The sequence below is a fragment of the Zalophus californianus genome, chromosome 13 (genome assembly GCF_009762305.2).
Source record: "Zalophus californianus isolate mZalCal1 chromosome 13, mZalCal1.pri.v2, whole genome shotgun sequence".
Classification (NCBI taxonomy): domain Eukaryota; kingdom Metazoa; phylum Chordata; class Mammalia; order Carnivora; family Otariidae; genus Zalophus; species Zalophus californianus.
This window is the reverse complement of record NC_045607.1, coordinates 64,907,303-64,932,367: the sequence shown is the minus strand read 5'-3', so window position 1 is coordinate 64,932,367 and position 25,065 is coordinate 64,907,303. Positions and strand designations below refer to the sequence as shown.

Below are 25,065 nucleotides of genomic sequence, written 5' to 3'. Positions count from 1 at the left end.
GTTTCACCAATCTGTCCATTGCTCAATGTTCATCAAGACAAGTGTACTCTATTCCCCTTCACCTATTTCACCTATAGCCCCACCCACCACCCCTCTCCTAACCATTAGTTTGTTCTCTATAGTTGAGAGTCTGTTTTTTTGTTTCTCTTATTTTGTTGTTCATTTATTTTTTCTTCAATTCCACATATTAGTGATATCTGTATTTGTCCTTTTCTTTTCCTTTTTTTTAAGATTTTATTTATTTATTTGACAGAGAGAGACACAGCGAGAGAGGGAACACAAGTGGGGGAGTGGGAGAGGTAGAAGCAGGCTTCCCGCAGAGCAGGGAGCCCAATGCAGGGCTTGATCCCAGGACCCTGGGATCATGACCTGAGCTGAAGGCAGATGCTTAACGACTGAGCCACCCAGATGCCCTGTATTTGTCCTTTTCTTACTTATTTCTCTTATTAGCATCATATTCCAGTTCCATCTGTGTGTTGCAAATGGCAGGATTTCATTCTTTTTTATAGCCAAGTAATATTCCACTGTATGTATATACCACAACCTCTTCTATTTATGGACACTTGGAGTGCATGTATCCTTTGAATTAGTGTTTTTGTATTTGGTGGGTAAATACCCAGTAGTTTGATTACTGGATCATAGGGTGGTTCTATTTTTAACTTTGTAAGAAACCTCCATACTGTTTTCCACAGTGGCTGTACCAGTTTGCATTCCCACCCATGGTGCACGAGCATTTCTTTTTCTCCATATCCTTGCCAACGCTTGTTGTATCTTGTGTTTTGTATTTTAGCCATTCTGACATCTCATTGTGTTTTTGATTTGCATTTCCCTGATGATCAGTCATGTTGAGCATCTTTTCATGTGTCTGTGTGCTATCTGGATGTCTTCTTTGGAGAAATGTCTGTTCATGTCTTCAGCCCACTTTTAATTGGATTATTTGTTTTTTGGGGTGTTGAGTTTTGTAAAGTTCTTTATAGATTTTGGAGACTAACCCTTTATCAGATCTATCATTTGCAAATACCTTCTCCCATTCAGTAGGTTGCCTTTTAGTTTTGTTGACTGTTTCCTTTGCTGTGCAGAACTTTTTATTTTGATGTAGTCCCAATAGTTTATTTCTGCTTTTATTTTCCTTGTCTCAGGAGACCCATCTGGAAAGATGTTGCTATGGCCGATGTCAAAGAAATTACTGCCTATGTTCTCTTCCAGGATTTTTATGGTTTCAGGTCTCACATTTAGGTCCTTAATCCATCTTGAGTATTATTGTGTATGGTGAAAGAAAGTGGTCCAGTTTCATTCTTTTGCACATGGCCGTCTAGTTTTCTCAGCACCATTTGTTGAAGAGACTGTCTTTTTCCCACTGCATGTTCTTGCCTTCATTGAACATTAATTGACCATGTAGTTGTGGGTTCATTTCTGGGCTCAATGTTCTCTTCTATTGATCTATGTGTCTATTTTTGTGCCTGTACCATACTGTTTTGATTACTACAGCATCATATAATATAACTTGAAATCTGGAATTGGGATATCTCCAGTTTTGTTCTACTTTTTCAAAACTGCTTTGGCTATTTGGGGTCTTTTGTGGTTCCACACAAACTTTAGGATAATTCTAGTTCTGTGAAAAATGCTTGGTGTTTTGGTAGGGATAACATTAAATCTGTAGATTGTTTTGGGTAGTATGTATATTTTATTTTTTTTTGTATGTATATTTTAACAGTATTTTTTTTTCAATCCATGTGCATGGAGTATCTTTGCATTTGTGTCGTCTTCAATTTCCTTCATAAATGTTTTATAGTTTTCATAGTACAGGTCTTTTCATGTCCATGGTTAAGTTTATGCCTAGGTATTTTATTCTTTTTGGTGCAATTGTAAATGGGACTGTTTTCTTGATTTCTCTTTCTGCTACTTCATTATTAGGGTATAGAAATATTAATTTAGTATCCTGCCAACTTGCCATATTCATTTATCAGTTTTAGTAGTTGTTTGGTTGGAGTGTTTTGGGTTTTCGATATATAGAGCCAGGTAATCTGCAAATAGTGAAAGTTTTACTTCTTCCTTACCAATTTGGATGCCTCTTATTCCTTTTCCTTGCTTGATGCTGTGGCTAAGAGTTCAGCAGTATGTTGAATAAAAGCAGTGAGAGTGGACATTCTTGTCTTGTTCCTAACCTTGGGAGAAAAGCTCTTGGTTTTTCCCCATCGAGAATGTTAGCTGTGGGTGTTTCATATATGGCCTTTATTATTTTGAGGTATGTTCCCTCTAAATCTACTTTGTTAAGAGTTTTTATCACGAATGGATGTTGTACTTTGTCAAACGCTTTTTCTGCATCTATTGAAATGATCCTATAGTTTTTGTCCTTTCTCTTATTGATGTGATGTATCACGTTGATTTGTGAATACTGAACCACCCTTGAAACCCAGGAATAAATCCCACTTGATTGTGGTGGATGATTTTTTTTAATGTATTATTTGATTTGGCTTGCTAATATTTTGTTGAGGTTTTTTTGAATCTATATCCTTCAGATCTTAATTTCTCTTTTTTTTGTGGAGTCTTTATCTGGTTTTGGTATCAGGGCAAATGCTGGCCCTTGGAATGAATTTGGAAGTTTTTCTTCCACTTCTACTTTTTTGGGGGGCTATAGTTTGAAAAGAATAGGTATTAACTCTTATTTAAATGTTTGGTAGAATTCACCTGTGAAGCCATCTGGTCCTGGACTTTTGTTTTTTCAGAATTGATTACTGATTCAATTTCATTGCTTGATAATAGGTCTGCCCAAATTTTGTGTTTCTTCCTGCTTAAGTTTTGGGAGGTTATGTTTCTAGGAATTTATCCATTTCTTCTAGGTTGTGCAATTTGTTGGCATATAATTTTCCTAATCTCTATAATCCTTTGTATTTCTGTGGTGTTGGTTGTATTTCTCCTCTTTCATGTCTGATTTTGTTTATTTCAGTTCTCTCTCTTTTGAGGAGTCTGTCTAAAAGGCTTATCAATTTTGTTAATCTTTTCAAAGAACCAGCTCTGGGTTTTATTGATCTGTTCTACTGTTTTTTTAGTTTCTATTAAGTTTATTTCTGTGTTAATATTTATGATTTCCTTCCTTTTATGGTTTGGGGTTTCGTTTGTTCTTTTTCTAGCTCCTTTAGATGTAAGGGTAGTTTTTTGAGATTTTCCTTGCTTCCTGAGGTGGGCCTGTATTGTTATAAACTTACCTCTCAGAACCACTTTTGGTGCATCCTGAAGATTTTGGACCATTGTATTTTCATTTTCATTTGTCTCCATGTATTTTCTTGTTTTCCTCCTTGATTTCTTGGTTGACACACTCATTGTTTAGTAGCATGTCACTTAACTTCCATGTATCTTTGCTCTTTCCAGATTCTTCTGTTTGATTTTCATAGCATTATGATCAGAAAAGATGCATGGTATGACTTCAGTCTTTTTTAATTTGTTGAGACTTGTTTTACATCCTAGTATGTGATCTATTCTGGAGAATGTTTCATGTGCGCTTGAAAAGAATGTGTATTCTGCTGTTTTAGGGTGGAATGTCCTGAATATATCTGTAAGATCTATCTGGCTAATGTGTCATTCAAAGCCACTTGTTGATTTTCTGTTTGATCTAGCCATTGATGTAACTGGGGTGTTAAAGTCCCCTAATATTGTTGTATTACTACACCAATTATTTTCTTTATGTTTATTATTATGTGCTTTATGTATTTGGGTGCTTCTGTGTTGGATTCATAAATATTGTTATATCTTCTAATTGGGTTGTTCCCTTTATAATTACATAATGTCCTTTGTGTCCTGTTATAGTCTGTTTTAAAATCTTATTTGTCAGGACACCTGGGTGGCTCAGTCGGTTAAGCGTCTGCCTTCGGCTCAAGTCATGATCCCAGGGTCCTGGGATTAAATCCCGCATTGGGCTCCTTGCTCAGCAGGGAGCCTGCTTCCCCCTCTGCCTGCTGCTCCCCCTGTGTGTTCTCTCTGACAAGTAAATAAAATCTTAAAAAAGAAATCTCTTTTGTCACTGGTTACCAGAATGGATGTGGGTGAAGGGATGGGTTAAATAGGTGATGGGGTTTAGGGAGTGCACTTGTTGTGATGAGCACCAGGTGTTGTATGGAAGTGCTAAATCACTATATTGTACACCTGAAACTAATATTCTGTATATTAACTGGAATTTAAATAAAAGCTAAAAAAAATAGAGTAGTATATATTGACTATCCATGTATTAAATAAATAAATCTATTTGTCCAAATAAGCATTGCTACCTCAGTTTTCTTTTCATATGTTTGCATGATAAATACTTCTCCATCCCTTCACTTTCCATCTACATGTGTCTTTAGTTTTCTTTTTTAAAGATTTTATTTGACAGAGAGAGAGAGTGTGTGAGGACAATGCAGCATGAATGCACAAGCAGTGGGAGTGGCAGGCAGAGGGAGAGGGAGAAGCAAGCTACCTGCAGGGAGCCCAATGCGGGGCTCAACCCCAGGACCCTGGGATCATGACCTGAGACAAAGGTAGCCACCCAGGTGCCCCGTCTTTAGTTCTGAAATAAGTCTCTTGTAGGCAGCGTATAGATGGGTTTTGCTTTTTTCTGCCTTCTGTCAACCTATATCTTTGATTGGAGCATTTAGTCCATTTACATTCAGTGTAATTATTGAGAGGTATGTATTTATTGCCATTTTGTTGCTTCTTTTATGGTTGTTTTTGTTCTCTGTTCCTTCCTTCTCTTGCTCTCTTCTCTCACTGCTTGTCAGCTTTCTTTAGTGCTATATTGGGATTCCTTGCTCTTTATTTTTTGCATATTTGTTACTGATTTCTGCTTTGTGGTTACCATTCAGTTCATATATAACATCCTTTGTATATAGCAGTCTATATTAAGTTGATGTTTACTTATGTTTGAACCCATTCTTTACCACCCCCCCCATATTTTTTTAAATATTAAAGTCTCTCTACTTGTTGTGGGCAGGGTCTAGTTCCTGTATATGGTGTCATGCATTACCTCCTTTTATTTTGTGAGTCCCCTGACTAATGTTTTTAGGTACACTTATTTTTATGGCTCTTGTACTTAATTTTCTTACTCCTACTTATGGTCTTTTTTCTTTTTAAAAATTTTATTTATTCATTTGAGACACAGAGATACAGAGAGAGGGAGCATGAACAGGGAGAGAGGCAGAGGGAGAGGGAGAGGCAGAAGCAGACTCCCTGCTGAACCAGGAGCCCGATGCGGGGCTTGATCCCAGGACCCCAGGATCATGACCTGAGCCGAAGGCAGATGCTTAACCATCTGAGCCACCCAGGTGCCCCTGTGGTCTTCCCCCCCCCCCCCACTCAAAGAGTCTCCTTTAACATTTCTTGCAGCACTGGTTATTCATCATGAATTCTTTCAACTTTCATTTGTTTTAGAAAGTCTCTATTTCTTTGTCTATTCTGAATGATAGCCTTACTGATAGAGTATTCTTGGCTGCAGGTTTTTTCTTTTCAGCCCTTTGAATATATCATGCCAGTCCCTGTGGCCTATAAAATTTCTGCTGAAAACCCAGCTAATAACCTTATGGGGTTTCCCTTGTATGTAACTGTTTTCTTTACTCTTACTGCTTTTAAAATTCTCTCCTTACCACTACTTTTTGCCACTTTAATTACTGTATATCTTGGTGTGCACCTCCTTGGGTTGCTTTTGTTCAAGGCTCTCAGTGTCTCTGAGACCTGGATTTCTGTTTCCTTCCCAGATTTGGGAAGTTTTTAGCTATTATTTCTTCAAAATTTCTGCCTCCTTTTCTCTCTTCTTCTTCTGGGATCCATATAATGGGAGTGTTAGTATGCTTAAAGGTGTTGCTAAGTTCCCTAAATCTATTTTCATTTCGTGTTAGTTTTTTCTCTTACCTGTTCAGCTTTATTGCTTTCCTCCAGGTTGCTGATCCATTCTTCTGCCTCCTCTAATCTACTATTCATTCCATCTAGTGATTTTTAATTTCATTTATTGAGTTCATTGATTGGTTCTTTTGTATATTTTCTATCTCTTTGTTAAGGTAGCCCTTAGGTTCTCCATTCTTTTATCAAATCTTTTGAGTAATTTTATGAACATTAATTTCTCTAGCAGGCATACTAATTATCTTCATTTTGCTTATGTCTCTTGCTGTGATTTTGTCCTATTCTCTCATTTAGGACATATGCCTCTGTGTCCTCATTTTGCCTAACTTTCTGTGTCTGTTTCTATGTGTTAGGAAAGTCAGCTGCATTTCCTGCCCTTACAAGTAGTTGCCTTATGAAGAAGAGATTCCGTAGTGCCCCGCAGTGAAGTGTCCCCTGGTCACCAGAACTCCAGAGGTGTCTCCTATGTGTCTTCCTTGTGCTTTCTTTTGTGGCTGAGGCACTTTTTCCTTCAGTACAGTTGTCTTCAAAGTCTCTCTACTTGTTGTGGGCAGGGTTTAGTTCCTGTGATGATAGTGGTCACTTTGGGGCTGCCTTGGGCTTGATGAGTCAGACCAGGTATTTGCCAGATGCAGTAGCACTGAAGTGCAGGGCACTTTCCCTGTTTTGTCCCCTGAAAAGTTTTCCTTGGTGGGTGGGACCTGCAGTCAGACCAGGTGTCTGCCCCCAGCCCCCTGCTGGGGCCATTGTCTGACTGCAGTATGTGGTTATCGTTCTCTCTCCCTGTTGCTGTCCGTTGTTGTGGCTGCTTGCACTCTGCCAGCCTTGTCACAGTGCTTTGGATGGGCTCTAGCCAAGTATATTGGAGGGGGTGGATCCACGGAAGCACAGAGGGTGAAGGCTGAAGGTGGGATGCACAGTGTTAACAAAAGGTTTGGGAGGGTCCTCTGTGGGAAGAGAGCTGGTGCTGAGGCCTCGCTGGAGGTGGCAAGTCCACAGGGGAACGGGAGTAGGGTGGGCACTGTTAGCAAGTTAGGTAGCGCATACTGCCACTGTGCTGGTTCCTACATGTTGCTATGCTGAGGGGTCGGGGAGGGAAATGGTGCTTGCCAACTCCTTTATTCCTGGAGAAGTCTGAATGATCCCTGACCCACCAGCATACGATCTAAGATTAGCAAACAAATCTCCATCCGATATTCCCTAGGCCATTTTCAAACCTCTACTCCTATGCTATATCACTGCAGGGCTGTTGGGGGGAGGGGACTCAGTTTCCTCTCATCCCCTGCTCTCCCAGAGGTTAGGCCATTGATTTTTAATGTTTCAGGTGTTAAGTCCCACTGATTGTAAGAACTCAGGAAATCTGGCCCCTCTGGTTTTCAAAGCCAAATGTTACAGGGATATATTTTTCCTGTATGGCCTCCCCAGTGTGAGAGTCTGTTTCTCTCCATACCCTTGGAGAGAGGCATCCTTCTCTTCCTATAGGCAGTCCCATGGGCCATTTAGCTCCAGACTGTATCTTTGGCCTTCTTCACTCTTCAATATGGCCTCTTCTCCACCTTTAGTTGTGGAGTTTCTTCTGCCAGTCTTCAGCTTGTTTTCTGGCTTATTTACACTGATGTGAGCATTATCTCATAACCATGGGCTGCGGTGAGCTTAGGGTGTTGGGATTAATGTAGAGTATGAAATCATCCATAATACGTGGCTTGCTAAAATGTAACATGGAGGCCACTGGGGGCGATGGAAGGTTTCAGAGAAGGGCATAGGCCTCTGGAATGCTGAGGCCTGCGCAACCACTCTGCCGTAGGAATGCTGCGGGGAGTTGCTTTCCCCAAAGCTTTCTTAGTGCGAACAGCTGCCCTGTGATCTAAGAGATGTATGCATTGTCTCCTAAAGCTATGTTTAGCAGAACTCGTAGAACAAGTGATCAGCACATTGTATCTTTATTATAATCAGATTCTTCTACTTTCTGTAAGACCCCTTGCCACACATCACTTGCTTGAGAAACAGAGTAATGAAGATTTATGGTTATCCTGAAGTACGAGTAAAGGTGAGAAGAAAGAAGAGCAAAGGGTCTTCGTCTCTGAGTGTTGACCCCCTTGCCTTCTCCTCTCTTTCACAGCAAAGTCTGGAGTAACCTCTCATCCATCACTGGCCATTCCCGGCATTAGGGTCCCCCTAACTATGCCATCTTCCTGGGAAGTCCTAATGAAAACGTTTGAAATATTTTGAGAATTACCAAAATGTGATACAGAAAGTGAGCAAATGCTGTTGAAAAAATGGCACCAACAGACTTGCTCAGTGCAGATTTGCCACCAGTCTTCAATTTAGGCAAGAAGTAATATCTGTAAAGTGCAATAAAGCAAAGCACAATAAAATGAGGTATACCTGTATATGCATATGTGTGTGCATATATACACACATACTCTGATGTTAGGTGTGTATATGATTGTTATATCTTCCTGTAGAATTGATCCTTTTATCATTGTATAATGACCTTTGTTTCCATACAGTTTTTTACTTTATGTCTATTTTGTTGATTTTAAGTATAGCCACTGTGCTTTCTTTTGGTTACTATTTACATTAAATATCTTTCTCCATCCATTCTCTTTCAGTCTATATGTGTCTTATTTTTTTCAAAGATTTTCTTTATTTGACAGAGAGAGAGTGAGACAGCGAGAGAGCTAGAGAGAGCATATGCACACAAGCAGAGAGAGCACATCTCCTACAAAAGTAGGAGAGGGAGAAGCAGGACTCAATCCCAGGACCCCGGGCTCATGACCTAAGCCAAAGGCAGACGCTTTATTGACTGAGCCACCCAGGCACCTGGTCTCTATGTGTCTTTAAATCTAAAATGAGGGGCGCCTGGGTGGCTCAGTCGTTAAGCCTCTGCCTTGGGCTCAGGTCATGATCCCAGGGTCCTGGGATCGAGCCCCGCATCGGGCTCCCTGCTCCGTGGGAAGCCTGCTCCTCTCCCTCCCACCCCCCTGCTTGTGTTCTTTCTCTCACTCTGTCAAATAAATAAAATCTTTAAAATAAATAAATAAATAAATAAATAATAAAAATCTAAAATGAGTTGCTTGTAGACAACGTATCTCTAGATCCCGTTTTTTAATTCATTCAGGTATCCTATGCCTTTTAATCTGCTTACATTTATTTTTGGAAGGTGAGGACGTATGCCATGCTATTAATCATTTTCTATTTTGCAGCTTTTTGTCTTTTTCTTCTTGTCTTAACATCAATTATTTAAAGATTTTTTATGTTATTTTGCTTTGATTCTATCTTTGGTGTATCTATTAGTGTTTTGTTTGAAGTTACCTTGACTATTGCAAAAATGTCTTATAGTTATAACCATCTATTTTAATAACAGCTTAATAACATAAAAATTCTGTAGTTTTACTCTTTTCCTATTTCATATTCTTGTAGTCAGAGTTCTTTTTATATTATGTATCTATTAACAAATTTTTATATTAGTAAAAAGTAATTTACATACCACTATTACAGTGTTACATTATTCTATATTGCCTATTTATTTTTATTAATGAGATTTATGCTGTCATATGCTTTTGTATTTTCATTTTGATTTGAAGAACTCCTCTGGTTAAGCATTTCTTGTAAGGCAGGTCTAGTGGTAACAAACTCCCTTGGTTTTTGTGTGGGAAAGACTTTACCTCTTCTCCATTTGTAAAGAATAATTTTGTCAGGTATAGTATTCTTTTGGAAGGCTTTTTCTTTTAGTGTTTTGAATATTATCATCCCAGTGTCTCCTATCCTGCAAGGTTCCTGCTGAGAAATCTAATAGTCTAATGTGGGTTACCTTCTATTTGATGAGTCACTTTTCGCTTGCTGTTTTCAAAAATCTGTGACTTTTGATAATTTGATAATAATGTGCCTTGGTGTGCTCTTATTTAAGCTGATCTTATTTAAGTCCTTGGAGATTCGTGAATCTGGATGTCCATTTCCCTCCCTAGATTTGAGAACTTTTTAGCCATGATTTCTTTAAATAAACTTTATGCTCTTTTCTCTTTTCCTGAGACTCTGAAAATGTGTACTGATTCTTTTGGTGGTGTCCCATAACTCTTGAAGGTGTTCTTCATTCTTTTTCATTGCTTTTTCTCCTCTGACTAATTTCAAATGACCTACCTTCAGATTTACAGATTATTTCTTCTTGATGAAATCTGCTGTTGACTCTATTAAATTCATTGTGTTGTTCAACCCCAGAATTTGCTTTTCTTTTAGTATTTTTAGGATTTCTATCTCTTTGTTGAACTTATTTTGTTCATGAAATGTTTTCCAGGTTTCACTGAGCTTTCTGTGTTCTTTTGTAGCTTACTGATCTTCCTTAAAACAATTATTCTTAGTTCCTTGACAGACAATTTGTAGATCTGCATATCTTTGCGGTCAGTTACTGTAAATTTATTCTTTTCTTTTGGTAGTGTCATGTTTTCTTTTCTTTTTTTTTTCCTGTTCCTTGTAGTTTTGTGCTGATGTCCTTTGTAGGAGCATTCACTTCTTTTAAACTTTACAGACTGGATTCAGTAAAGCCCTTTACCTAAGGGTGGGCATGAGGGGGCTAGTTGGGTCCAGTGTGGCAGTCCCAACCCTGTAGGGGCAACATGGTGTGGACTTCAGGCAGCTCCAACAGCTGAAGTCAGCATTGGGGGTTGCTGGCAGTGAAGGCTGCAGGTGTCTACAGCAGCAGCAAAGGCTGCTGGGGTCCTTGGTGGCAAAGGCTGCTGGACTTTCCCTGGTCTCCTCTGCCCCAGAGATGGATGTCATGGCCAAGAGGTTCTCTTTTGGTGCCAGGGTGCAGGCACACAGAATGACAGCACCAAAGTCCAGGACTCAAGCATGTTCATGGTGTTGCCAGGGTGCCATGGCTCCAGCCCCAAAGGGAACATAGTAGTGTCTCCTGCTCCAGAGGGTCATAGTACCATGGCCTCCAGGCAGCTCTATCAGCTAGGGTAACCATAGGCAAAGACTATAGGTGTCCTCATTAGAGAAAGTTGCAAGATGTCTTGTGACAGTGAGCACTGTTAGGGTCCTTGGTAACAAAGGCTGCAGGGGTCCTTCTACTCTTCTTTTCTCCCAACAAAGGAATGCAGCTGAGGGAATTCCTCTTGGCACTTTTTTCTATGATTACATTCTCATGACTTATTTATTTTATAAATGGAAGTTTGTACCCTTTAACTCCCATCACATATTGCAAGTTTCCATACCTCCTGCTACTAGCAACCACCAATCTGTTCTCTGTATCTATGAGCTTGGTTTTTGTTTGTTTTTAGATTCCACATATGAGTGAGATCATATGCTGTTTGGCTTTGTCTGAATTATTTTACTTAGCATAACGCCCTCAAGGTCATGTCACAATGGCAAAATTTCATTCCTTTTTAGGGCTGAATAATACTCCATGGTAAACAAGTAAATAAATACAAATAAACATAAATGTAAATACATTTTTTTAATCCATTCACCTGTCAATGGACACTTGGGTTATCTCCATTATCTTGGCTATTGTAAAGCTACAGTGAACATGGGGGTGAATATATCTCTTTGAATTAGTATTTTCATTTTCTTCAGATAAATACTCAGAAATGGAACTGCTGGATCATATGGTAGTTCTATTTTTAATTTTAATACTGTTTTCCATAGTGATTGTACCAATTTCCATTCCCATCAATAGTGTAGAAGGATTTTCTTTTCTTCACTTCCTCACCAACATTGTTATTTCCTGTTCTTTTGATAATAGCCATTCTAACAAGTGTGAGGTGATATCTCATTGTAGTTTTGATTTAAATTTCCTCAATGATTAACAGATGTTGAGCACCTTTTGATGTACTTGTTGGCCATCCAAATGTCCTCTTTGGAAAAATATCTATTCAGATGTTCTGCCCATATTTTAAAAGAACTGTGTGGTTTTTGCTGTTGAGTTATAGTTCTTTATAGATATATGGTTTTTCAAGTATTTTCTCCCGTTCAGTAGGTTGCTTTTTTTTTTCATTTTGTCGATGGTTTCTTTGTTCTCCAGAAGCTTATGTTTTATGTAGTCCTACTTGATTTTTGCTTTTGTTGCTTGTGCTTTTGATGTAGAATCCAAAAAAAAAAAAAAAATCATCACCAAGATCAATGTCAAAGAGCTTGCTGCCTTTGTTTTCTTCTAGGAGTTTTATGGTTTCAGGTCTTACACTGACATTTTTAATGCATTATGAGTTAATTTTTGTGTATGGTATAAGATAATGGTTGTTTCATTCTTTTGCACATGGCTGTCCAGTTTTCCTGACACCTATTTAAGAGACTGTCCTTTCTCTATTGGATTCTTGGCTCCTCTGTCATAAGTTAATTGACCATATATGCATGGGTTTATTTCTGGGCTATTTCATTGATCTGTGTGTCTGTTTTTATGCCAATACCATATTATTGTTATTACCACAGCTTGGTAATATAGTTTGAAATCAGGGGGTGCGATGCCTCCAGCTTTGTTCTTTCTCAAGATTGCTTTGGCCATTTGGGGTCTTTTGTGGTTCCATACCAATTTTAGAATTGTTTCTTCTAGTTACTTGATAGTGACTGCACTGAATCTACAGACTACTTTGGGTAGTATGGGCTATTTAACAATATTAATTCTTCCACTCCATGAGCACAGAATACCTTTCCATTTATTTCTCTTCAATTTTTTCATCAATGTCTTTTTGTTGTCAGTGTACAGTGTGTTTTTCACCTCCTTGGTTAAATTTATTCCTAGGTAGTTTATTTATTTATTTTTTATTGTAACTGGGATTTTTTTTTTCTTCTGATAATTTGTGTAGAGAAACACAACAGATTTCTACATAGTGATTTTTATATTCTGCAGCTTTACTGAATTGATGTACTAGTTTTTTCCATAGAGTTTTTAGGCTTTTCTATGTATAGTTTCATGTCATCTGCAAATAGTGACAGTTTTACTTCTTCCTTACCAATTTGGATGCTTTTTATTTCTTCTTCTTCTAGCCTAATTGTTGTAGCTAGGACTTCCAATAGGATGTTAAGTAAAAATGGTGAGAGTGGGCATCCTTATTCCTAATCTTAGAGGAAAAACTTTTAGCTTTTTACCATTCAGTATGATGTTAGCTGTGGACTTGTCATATGTGGCCTTCATTATGTTTAGATACATTCCCTCTGTACCCATTTTGTTGAGAACTTTTATTATAAGTGGATGTTGAATTTTGTCAGATGCTTTTTCTGCATATTAATATAATCATATGATTTTTATCCTTTATTTTGTTAATGTGGTGTATTTACTGATTGATTTGCAGATGTTGAACCATCCCCATCCTTGCATCTCTGGAATAAACTCCACTTGATCGTGCTATGTGATTTTTCACTGTATTGTTGAGTTCAGTTTACTAACATTTTGTTGAGGACTTTGCAGATGAAAATCAAGGATATTGGCCTCTAATTTTCCTTCTTGTGGTGTTCTTGTCTGGTTTTGGTATTAGAGTAATGCTGGTCTCATAAAATGAGTTTGTAAGTGTTCCCCCCACTCTTCACATTGTTTAATTGGATTTTTTTTAACACTGAATTTTATGAGTTTATAATGAGTTCTTTGTCATAACGCAACATATTTTAAGAAAAAAAGAAGAAGATAACAGGAGAGGAAGAAAAGGGGAGTATGTCAGAGGGGGAGACAAACCATGAGAGATGATGGACTCTGAAAAACAAACTGAGGGTTCTAGAGGGGATGGGTTAGCCTGGTGATGGGTATTGAGGAGGGCACGTTCTGCATGGAGCACTGGGTGTTATGAACAAACAATGAATCATGGAACACTGCACCAAAAAACTAATGATGTAATATATGGTGATTAACATAACAACAAAAAATTAAAAAAAAATAATGAGTTCTTTGTCAAATGTATGATTTGCACATTTTCATACTAATCTGTGACTTCTCATCCTCTGTATAAGGTTTTTTGCTGAGTCTACATTTTTAATTTTGATGAAGTCCAATTTATCAGTTTTGTTGTTATATCTAAGAATGCTTCATCAAGTTTTTGGTCCAAAGGTTTTCTCCAAATTTTAATTTAAATTTATGGAGCATTTTGAGTGAATTTTTGTATAGTGAAGTTTGAGTTTTTCTTTTTCTTTCTTTCTTTCTCTTTTCTTTTTTTTTTTTTGCCTTGTGGATATCCATTTGCTCTGTACCATTATCTTTCTTCCACTGAATTGTCTTTTCCTTTGTCAAAAATCAGTTGGCTGTATTTTCAAGGGACAATTTCTGTGTTCTTTAAAAATCAGGTAGTGATGCTTCCCACATTATACTTCTTGTTGAACGTTGTTTTATCTGTTCTAGTTACTTTGGCTTTGCATATAAATTTGGAATAATGCTGTTTTTTTTTTTTTTTAATCTTGCTTGGTCTAACATTTACATTTAATGTATCAGTTACCAATTTTGTAAGAGTTAATATCCTTACTGTGTTGCAATCCAGAAACAAACTCTACAGGCTTATTGAGAACTTTGATTTTTTTAATCAGGGTTTTGTAGTTTTCAGCATAAAAGTCCTGTTCGAGTTTTGTTCAATGAAACCTTAGTATTTCATTATTTTGAGTGATGGTAAATGGCATTGTATTTTACTTTGTTTTCTTATCAATTGCTAGTTTATAGAATATTTTTATATGTTCTTTTATGCAGGGACCTTGATGAACTTTCTTGGGAGTGGTGAGAGCAGACATATTTGCCTTGTTTCCAATCTTAGAGAGAAAGCATCCAGTCTTTTACCAGATGATATTATTTAGCAGGAAGTCTTTTACAGACATTCTTCATCAGCTGGAGGAAGCTCTCCTCTATTTCTAGTTTTCAGAGAGTACTTCTTATGAATGGATGTTGAATTTTGTCAAAAACATTTTTTGTATGTACTGCTGTAATTCTGTGCTTCCTCTTTACCCATTAATGTGGTAGACAACACTGACTGATTTTTGAACAGTGAATCAGCCTCGCATACTTGGAATAAACCTTACTTGGTCATATCACATAATCCTTTTTATTTATTGCTAAATTCCATTTGCTAATATTTTAAAAGTAGTTTTATATCTCTGTTCATGAGAGAAACTGTCCTGTAGTTTTGTACTGTCTTTGTCTTAGTATTCACATCAGGATAATGCTGACCTCATAAAATTAGTTTGAAATTATTCTCTCCTTTTCTATTTTCTGGAAGAGACTGTGTGGAAATTGTGTTTAATTTTCTTTAAATGTTTGGTAGAATTCTCTAGCAAAAACATCCTGTTCTGGAGATTTTTTTTCTGTGTGTTTAAATTACAAAATCAATTTCTTTATTGGTTATAGGACTATTTAAATTATCATTGTTGGGTTCATTGTGGTATTTTTGCTTTCCTACCAATTAGTCCATTTTATCTAACTTGTCAGATTTAGGTGTATAGAATTCTCTACAATATTCTCTAATATCATTTTGGTGTCTGTGAGTGCTGTGTTTTTTATATCCTTGTTTTATTTGTCATATTGATCATTTGTCTTCTTTTCTCTCATTCACTGTTACTAGAGGTTTGTCAGTTTTATTGTTCTTTTCATCCAGCCTCTTCTATCACTGGTTTTTCTTTATTGTTTTTGTTTCCAATTTCACTGATTTCCACTGAGTTTTCCTTCTGCTGAAGCTGAGTTTCTTGTGCTCTTTTATACTTTCTTAATGTGAGATTATATACACTACTGATTTGAGACATTTTCTCTTTTCTAATGTAAACATTTAGTGCTACAAATTTCTCTCAGCACTCCTTTAGCTTGTACAAATTGTGTATCAAGTCACTAAAACAAATCCTTAATTTGTATCTTCTAGTGTATCTCCTTCTTTGATAGATTACAGTATGTGATCTTAAAGAAATATAATTAAAACATAACTATTTACTTAATACTCACTATTTGGTAGACAACTATGCAATTCTCCAACTATTTAATTGCACAGGCTTTAATTTTCCTAAGATAGTATGAACACTCAGCCAAGTACTCGACTAAGTACTAGAAAAGTAATTATGAACAAAAACAGAATGTCTACTTTCAGGAAGCTCAGCATTCTTGGGGCAAATTAAAATTAAATTACAGAAACAAATGTAGCTCTGCAAATTTGATAAGCATCAGGAAGCAAAAACATACAATATAATATTTCTAACAGTAGTACTTGACTTCAGGGAGCTCAATAAAACCTTTCCACAAAAAAATGTGTGCTATTTGTTCAAGCTGGGTGGGGAGGGGTTCACTGGATTATTTACTATTTTTATAAAAGTTTTCAAACTCAAAGAAAAAGAAATGTTAAAATGAGGCTTGAGGAAATCTTTAAAGCAAGTGTAGGAATAACTGAAATAAGGAAATATGAGCATTCCAAACAGAGAAAAGAACAAGTACCAAGATTCTTGTAAGAAAAGAAGACAGCACCAGGTCCTAAAAACAGATAGTAAGGCTGCAACAAAAAAAGCAAGAGGGCACATGGTACAAGATGTGGCAGAGAATCAGAATATATTTTCTTGAAGCCATATTCTGAAGTTTTTAAGCAATCAATAGCCAGTGAGTGTTCTAAGTAAAATAGTAATACAATCACATCTATTTTTAAGAAATATAAATTTGGGGCACTATAATATTTTCAGATGCATTAGCTTTTACCCAACAATCTCATCTCTAAGAATTTATCTTAAAGCTATACCTGCACAGGTACAAAATAATATATGCACAAGATTATTCATTACAGCATTGCCAGTAATAACAGTAAAATATAAAAACCCAAATGTTCATCATTGACTAGTTAATAAACTTGGGTTGCATCTACCCACAAGTGAAGACCATGCATCCATAATATAGATAAGAGCTAACACACAGGTAATGAGTAATCAGCATAATGTCAAAAAGAGAGAAGCAGAATAGTGTGTACAGAAAGCTCTCTTTTGAGTAAGAAAGGAAGAGAATCAGGAATTATGTAATTACTTATATTTGCAAAAAGGAAACACTGGAAGAAAAATCAGAAAGCAATAAAAGTAGGACAGGAGGGAAATGAATGGAGGGGACAAGAATGGAAATGAGACTTTGAATATACCTTTTAATACAGTTTGGGTGTCTGAACTATATAAATATTTTCTGTATTTAAAAAATCACACTAAATTTAAAGGCAATTCTTAAGTGTGAAAATTTCTGAGGCTGATGGTTCCAGATAAGGTTAGACATACTTCACTCTGTCCCTCCCCTTAAATCCATCTAAAATCCTAGACATCATATATAAAGCAAACATATGAAGACAGTACTACTTTGGACAGTAGAACAAAGGAAAGAGATTGGCTAATGATCTCAGAACTCAAGAAAGAACACCCGGTTTCCTGAGTTTTATATTACCTAACACATTTAAATTCAATACTGGATAAAACCAACACAGACAATCCAATCTGTGCAAGCCAATGTGCACAGAAAAAAAAAATCTCAGTAAAGACTGCTTTCTCTAGACAAGTAAAAGGTAAAAGGAAAGGGGCAATCTAGAGAGAAAATTTTAGACAACTGCTTTACTTCAGCTGTATCCATGAAAAAAAATTGATGTCTGCCTCTATCAGTAAAGACTGACCTCTGCCACCATTCTGCAGTAACAAAGTACCCCTCTACCTTTTCAGTGGGGTGATGTCAGAGGAGAACTAGTAGAGAGTCAAGACTTCACCACTGATGAGCAGGAAAAACTGGCCCCAATCCCTAACTCATGGTGTTGACAGAAGCTAAGTGGAAAGCCTGGACTCCAAACCTCACCCAGCAGTCTTCTCTCTCTAGCTGCCATGATGTCACAGGAAGTGTACTAAAACTGAAGGCTAAAAAGATCCAGAATCTCATAATGCCTAAAATGTCCAGGATACAATTAAAATAATAACAATAGCAATCTTTGAGATTTTATATATATATATATACACACACACACATATATATATGTATACACACACATATATATATATTGGAGGTTTTTTTTTTTTAAGATTTTATTTACTTATTTGACAGAGAGAAATACAGCGAGAGAGGGTACACAAGCAGGGGGAATGGGAGAGAGAGAAGCAGGCTTCCCGCTGAGCAGGGAGCCCAATGAGGGGCTCGATCCCAGGACCCCGGGATCATGACCTGAGCCGAAGGCAGACGCCCAACCGACTGAGCCACCCAGGCACCCCATGAGGTTATTATAGCACATGAATAAGTTAATGACAGCATTAGGAGAAGGGATGGCAAGGGCCACAGGAATACTCTAAGATATGTGCACTATATGTTAAGTGGTATGGTTATGGAGTTGTAGAATGGACATAGATTACTTAAAAATATATAATGTCAATAGCAAGCAACCACAAAAAGATTTTAAAAGTATAAATAATACATCAAGAGAAGGAATAAAATGGATTCAAATAAAATGTTCTTGGAAGGAAAGAAGGCAAAAAGAAAAAAGGAATTGGTGGGGAAACCAAAGAACAAATTCAATGAATAGAAAGTTATAAAAATTTAATCTAACTACATCAATTAGTCACCAAACTATTTGGTGTAAAAACACCAAATAAAAGAGATTGTTAGATACGATTAAAAAACAGGTAGAGGGAACTCTACGCTGACTATAAGAAACACACTTTATATGCAAAGACTCAGAAAGGTTAAAAAGTAAGAGATGTAGAAAAATATACCATGCTAATACTTACCAAAGAAAGAAAATTGAACTGTATTAACTTCAGAGAAAGTACACTTCAAAACATGGAAGATTACCAAACATCACACACATTACCAGGACATTACCTACTGATAAAGGGGTCTACTCTCTAAAAGGACATAACAATTCTAAGTATTTATTCACCTAAAAACAGAGCTTGAAAATGTTTATGAGGCAAAAAACTGATAAAACCGAGAAAAGAAATAGACAAAACTCACTGTTAGATTTGGAGCCTTAAATTCCACTCTCTCAGCATTGATAGATCAGGAAGGCAGATAGTTACTAAGGATATAGATGACTTGAACATCACTAGCAACCAACTTGGATCTATTCACATATATTAAAGCTATTCCAACAACAGAAGTATACACATTTGCTTGAAGTATACATGAAACATTCACCAAAATAGAACACATTCTAGGTCAAAAACCATATTTTAACAAATTTAAATGTGTAGACATTTAAAAAAATATGTACTCATATTACAGAAGTAGATAAGAAATCAAGTACAGTAAGATAGCCAGAGTATTCCCAAATATTTGGAAATTAACCAACATACTTCCAAAAAATGCATCAAATAAATCACAAGAGAAATTCTGAAAATATTTTAAATGAAAATAAATTTGTGTAATGCAGTTAAGCAATACACAAAGAACACTTTATAGCATTAAGTGCATGTAATAGAAAAGAAGAAAGATCTTAAATTAGTAACCTAAGATTTCTTTCTTTTTTTTTTTGGATCAGGTTCCTTTTTTCTTTTCATTTTTTCTCCCTCTCTTTTTGGAATAAGGCTTATAGTTTTTCTCACTGTCTGCCTAGGTATTTTTGTTGGTGTTATTGTTCCATTTACTTTTCTCTTTTTTAGAACCAGGATTTTTTTTTTTTTTACTCTCTTTTCCTTTTTTTTTTTTCAGGTGTTTTTCAACAAACAAATCAAAGCACATCTAGATGAAGGTCCAAACACTCCCCACTGCAAGCAGAAGGAACACTGCAGGGCAAGTGAGAAAGAACAGCCAAAATACAACAGCAGAGTGCACACAGCATACACCAGGAAACACTTCCTGAAGTGCCAGGCCCTAGACAGTGTATGATCTCTTCTTAATATAGCATTACTCTGAGGTGCAGGAAACATAACACACTTTCATAACACGTACAAGATAAAACTTAGCCAAAATGACAAGATGGAGGAATTCTCCTCAAAAGAAAGGTCAGGAAGACATCACAGCCAGAAACTTGCTCAAAGCAGATATAAGCAATATATCTGAACAAGTATTTAGATCAACAGTCATAAGACTACTAGCTGGACTTGAAAAAAGCATAGAAGACACCAGAGAAACCCTGACTGCAGAGATAAAAGACCTAAAAACTAGCCAAGCAGAAATAAAAGATGCTATAACTGAGATGCAAAACAGACTGGATAAAATCACTACAAGGACTGACGTAGCAGAGGAGGAAATAGGTGATAAAGAAGATAAAATTATGGAAATAATGAAGCGGAAAAGAAGAGGGAAAGAAAACTATTAGATCATGAAGGAAGACAGAGAATTAAGAGATTCCATAAAGTGAAATAATATCTGTATTGCAGGAGTCCCAGAGGAAGAAAGCGGGGAAAAAGAGGCAGATGGTTTATTTGAACAAATTATAGCTGAGAAGTTCCCTAATCTGGGGAAGGAAGGAGGCATTCAAATCCAAGAGGTACAGGGAACCCCCCTCAAAATCAACAAAAACAGGTCAACACTACAACATATCATAGTGAAATTTGGAAAATACAAAGATAAAGAGAGACTTCTGAAAGATGCTCAGGAGAAAAAGTCCTTAACCTACAAGGGTAGACACAAAGGCTGGCAGCAGACCAATCCACAGAGACCTGGCAGGCCAGAAAGTAGTAGAATGATATATCCAACGTGCTAAATGGGAACAATATGCAGCCAAGAATATATCCAGTAAGGCTGTCATTATAGAATAGAAGGAGAGATAAAGTTTCCAGGACAAACAAAAACTAAAGGAGTTCAACACTAAACCAGCCCTGTAAGAAATATTAAAGGGGACACTTTGAGCAGAAAAAGAGACCAAAAGTAACAAAGACTAGAAAGGAACAGAAACAATCTACAGGAACAGTGACTTTACAGGTACTGCAATGGCACTAAATTCATCTCTTTCAATAATTTCTCTGAATGTAAATGGGCCGAAAACGCCAATCAAAAGACAAAGGGTACCAGAATGGATTAAAAAAAAAAAAAAAAAAGACCCATCGATATGCTGTCTACAAGAGACTCACTTTGGACCCAAAGACACCTGCACATTGAAAGTGAGGGGGTGGAGAATCATTTATCATGCTAATGGACATGGAAACAATGCTGGAGTAGCCATCCTCATATCAGACAAACTAGAGATTTTAAACCAAAGACTGTAATAAGAGATGAAGAAGGACACTATATTATAATAAAGGGGTCTATCGAACAAGAATATCTAACAGTTGTAAATATCTATGCCCCTAACATAGGAACAGCCAAACATATAGATCAATTAATAACAAACTTAAAGAAACTCATTGATAATAATGCAGTAACTAGGGGACCTTAACACCCCACTCAAAGCTAGGGACAGATCATCTAAGCAGAAGATCAACAAGGAAACAGGGGCTTTGAATGACACACTGGACCAGATGGACTTAACAGATATATTCAGAGCATTTCATCCTAAAGCAACAGAAACACATTCTTTTCCAGTGAACATGGAACATTTTCTAGAATAGATCACATACTGGGTCACAAATCAGGATTCAAGTGGTACAAAAAGATTGAGAGCATAACATGCACATTTTTGGACCACACTGCTATAAAACTTGAGGTCAACCACAAGAAAAAACTTGGAAGGACCATAAATACATGGAGATTAAAGAACATTCTACTAAAGAATGAATGGGTCAATCAGGAAATTGAAGGAGTATTAAAAAAATACATGGAAGGAAATGAAAATGAAAATACACAGTCCAAATCCATTGGGATGCAGCAAAGGTGGTCCAAAGAGGGAAGTATATAGCAATACAGGCCTTACTCAAGAAGCAAGAAAAGTCTCAAATACACGATCTAACCTTACACCTAAAGATGCTGGAAAAATAACAGCAAATAAAGCCTAAATCCAGCAGGAGAAGGGAAATAATAAAGACCAGAGCAGAAATCAATGATACAGAAATAAGAAAAAAAAAAAGTAGAACAAATCAATGAAACAAGGAGCTGGTCCTTTGAAAGAATTAACAAAAACTGATAAACCCCTAGCCAGACTTACCAAAAAGAAGAGAGAGAGACCCAAAAGGATAAAATCATGAATGAAAAAGGAGAGATCACAACCAACAACAATGAAATATTGTAAGAGAATATTATGAGCAATTATATGCCAACAAATTAGGTAATCTGGAAGAAATGGATACATTCCTAGAAACATATAAACTATCAAAACTGAAACAGGAAGGAATAGAAAACCTGAACAGACACATAACCATGAAGGAAACTGAAGCAGTAATAAAAAAAGAATCTCAACAAACAAATGTCCAGAGCCGAATGGCTACCCAGGGAAATTCTACAAACATTTAAAGAAGAATACCTATTCTTTTGAAGCTGTTCCAAAAAATAGCAATGGAAGGAAAAGGTCCAAACAACCTCTATGAGGACAGCATTACATTGATCCCAAAACCAGACAAAGACCCACTAAAAAGAAGAATTACAGACTGATATCCCTGGTGAATGCAAAAATTCTCCACAAGATACTAGCTAATCAGAACTAACAGTACATTAAAAGGATTATTCACCATGACCAGGTGGGATTTATTCCTGGGCTACAAGGGTGGCTCAACATCTGCAAATCAATGTAATATACCACATTAATAAAAGAAAGGATAAGAACCATATGATCCTCTCAATAGATGCAGAAAAAGACATTTGACAAAATACTGCATCCTTTCTTGATAAAAACTCTCAACAAAGTAGGGATAGAAGGAACATATGTCAACATCATAAAGGCCATTATACACAATGGGAAAAAAACTAAGAGCTTTTCTCCTAAGGTCAGGAACACGAAAGGGATGTCCACCATTGCCACTGTTGTTCAACATAGTACTGGAAGTCCTAGCCTCAGCAATCAGACAGCAAAAAGAAATAAAGGCATCCAAATCTACAAAGAAGTCAAATTTTCATTCTTCACAGATGACATGACACTATGTAGAAAAGCCAAAAGACTCCACCAAAAAACTGCTAGAACTGAGAGGAATTCAACAAAGTTGCAGAATATAAAATCAATGTACATAAGTCTGTTGTATTTCTGTAGAAAGAGAAATCAAGAAATTGATCCCATTTACAACTGCATCAAAAATCATAAGATACCTAGGAATAAACCTAACCAGAGAGATAAAAGATCTGTACTCTGAAAACTATAGAATACTTATGACAGAAATTGAGGAAGACACAAAGAAATGGAAAAACATTCCATGCTCATGGACTGGAAGACCAAATGTTAAGATGTCTATGCTACCCAAAGCAATCTACACAGTCAATGCAATCCCTATCAAAAGAATACCAGCATTTTTCATAAAGCTAAAACAAACAATTCTGAAACTTATATGGAACCACAAAAGACCTCAGATAGCCTAAGCAATGTTGATAAAGCAGAACAAAACAGGAGGCATCACAATTCCAGACTTCAAGCTATATTATAAATCTGTGATCATCAAGACAGTATGGTACTGACAGAAAAACAGACACACAGATCAATGGAACAGAAGAGAGAACCCAGAAATGACCTTCAACTCTATGGTCAACTAATCTTTTACAGAGCAGGAAGGAATATCCAATGGAAAAAAAGACAGGCTCTTCAACAAATGGTGTTGGGAAAACTGGACAGCAACATGCAGAAGAATGAAACTGGACCACTTTCTTAACCATACACACAAATAAATTCAAAATGAATGAAAGACCCAAATGTGAGATAGGAATCCATCAAAATCCTAGACGAGAACACAGGCAGCAACCTCTTTGACCTCAGCACCAGACGCTGCTTGCTAGACACATCTACAGAAAAAGGGAAACAAAAGCAAAAATGAACTATTGGAACTTCATCAATATAAAAAGCTTCCGCACAGCAAAGAAAACAGTCGACAAAACTAAAAGGCAACCTACAGAATGGGAGAAGATATCTGCAAAGGTCTTATGAGATACAGGGCTAGTATCCAAAACCTACAAAGAACTTATCAAACTCAACACCCAAAAACCAAAATATCCCATCAAGAAATGTGCAGAGGATATGAACAGACATTTCTCCAAAGAAGACATATAAATGGTAACAGACACATGAAAAAATGCTCAACATCACTTGGCATCAGGGTAATACAAATCAAAACCACAATGAGATACCTCCTCACATTGGTCAGAATGGCTAAAAATAACAACTCAGGAAACAACAGATGTTGGTGAGGATGCAGAGAAAAGGGAACCCTCTTACACTGTTGGTGGAAATGCAAACTGGTGCAGCCAATCTGGAAAACAGTATGAAGGTTCCTCAAACAGTTAAAAACAGAGCTATCCTATGACCCAGAAATTGCATTACTAGGTATTTATCATAAAAATACAAAAATAGTGATTCAAAGGGGCACATGCACCCTAATGTTTATAGCAGCAATGTCCACAATAGTCAAAATATGAAAGAGCCCAGATATCCACCAACTGATGAATAGATAAAGAAGATGTGGCATATATATACAATGGAATATTACTTAGCCATCAAAAAGAAATCTTGCCATTTGCCATGATATGGATGCACCAGAGTGCATTTTGCTAAGTGAAATAAGTCAGTCAGAGAAAGACAAATACTATATGATTTCACTCACATGCGGAATTTAAGAAACAAAACAGACGAACATTAAGGGAAGGACGGGAAAAATAAAGTAAGACAAAAACAGAGGGAGACAAACCATAAGAGACTCTTAACTCTAGGGAACAAACAGGGTTTCTAGAGGGGGGTGGGTGTGGGGGTAACTGGGTAATGGGCATTAAGGAGGGCACTTGATATAATGAGCACTGGTTGTCATATGAACTGATGAATCACTAAATTCTACCCCTGAAACTAAACTAAAATAAACTAAGATAAAGTAAAATGAAATAAAATAATATTTTTACAATAAAAAAATTAAGGCTAGAGCAGAAATAAATGTCATGGAGAAGATAATAGAAAAATCAGCAAAACTAACATTTGGTATTTTGAAAAAATAAAGTGAACAAACACTTTGGCTAGACTAAAAAAGAAACAACTCAAGTAAAATAAAAAATGAAAAGAGGAGATATTATAATAGATTCCTTAGAAATAAAAAGGATCCAAAAAAAATAAAAAGGATCATGAAGGATTAATATGAACTATGTAAACAAACTGATCAATGTAGAAGAAATGGATAAATTCCTAGAAATCTACAGCCTATTACCCTGAATCAAGATGAAAGAAAAAGCCTAAACAGACCTATGACAAATAAGGA

At 36.6% G+C, this 25,065-nt stretch overlaps 1 protein-coding gene across 1 annotated transcript in view; it reads right to left on the bottom strand.

The window, feature by feature from the left end:
- ZNF782 (zinc finger protein 782) overlaps positions 1 to 25,065 on the bottom strand; it is a 64,807-nt gene that overhangs the window by 22,418 nt on the left and 17,324 nt on the right. The gene's annotated exons all lie outside the window — the stretch shown is intronic.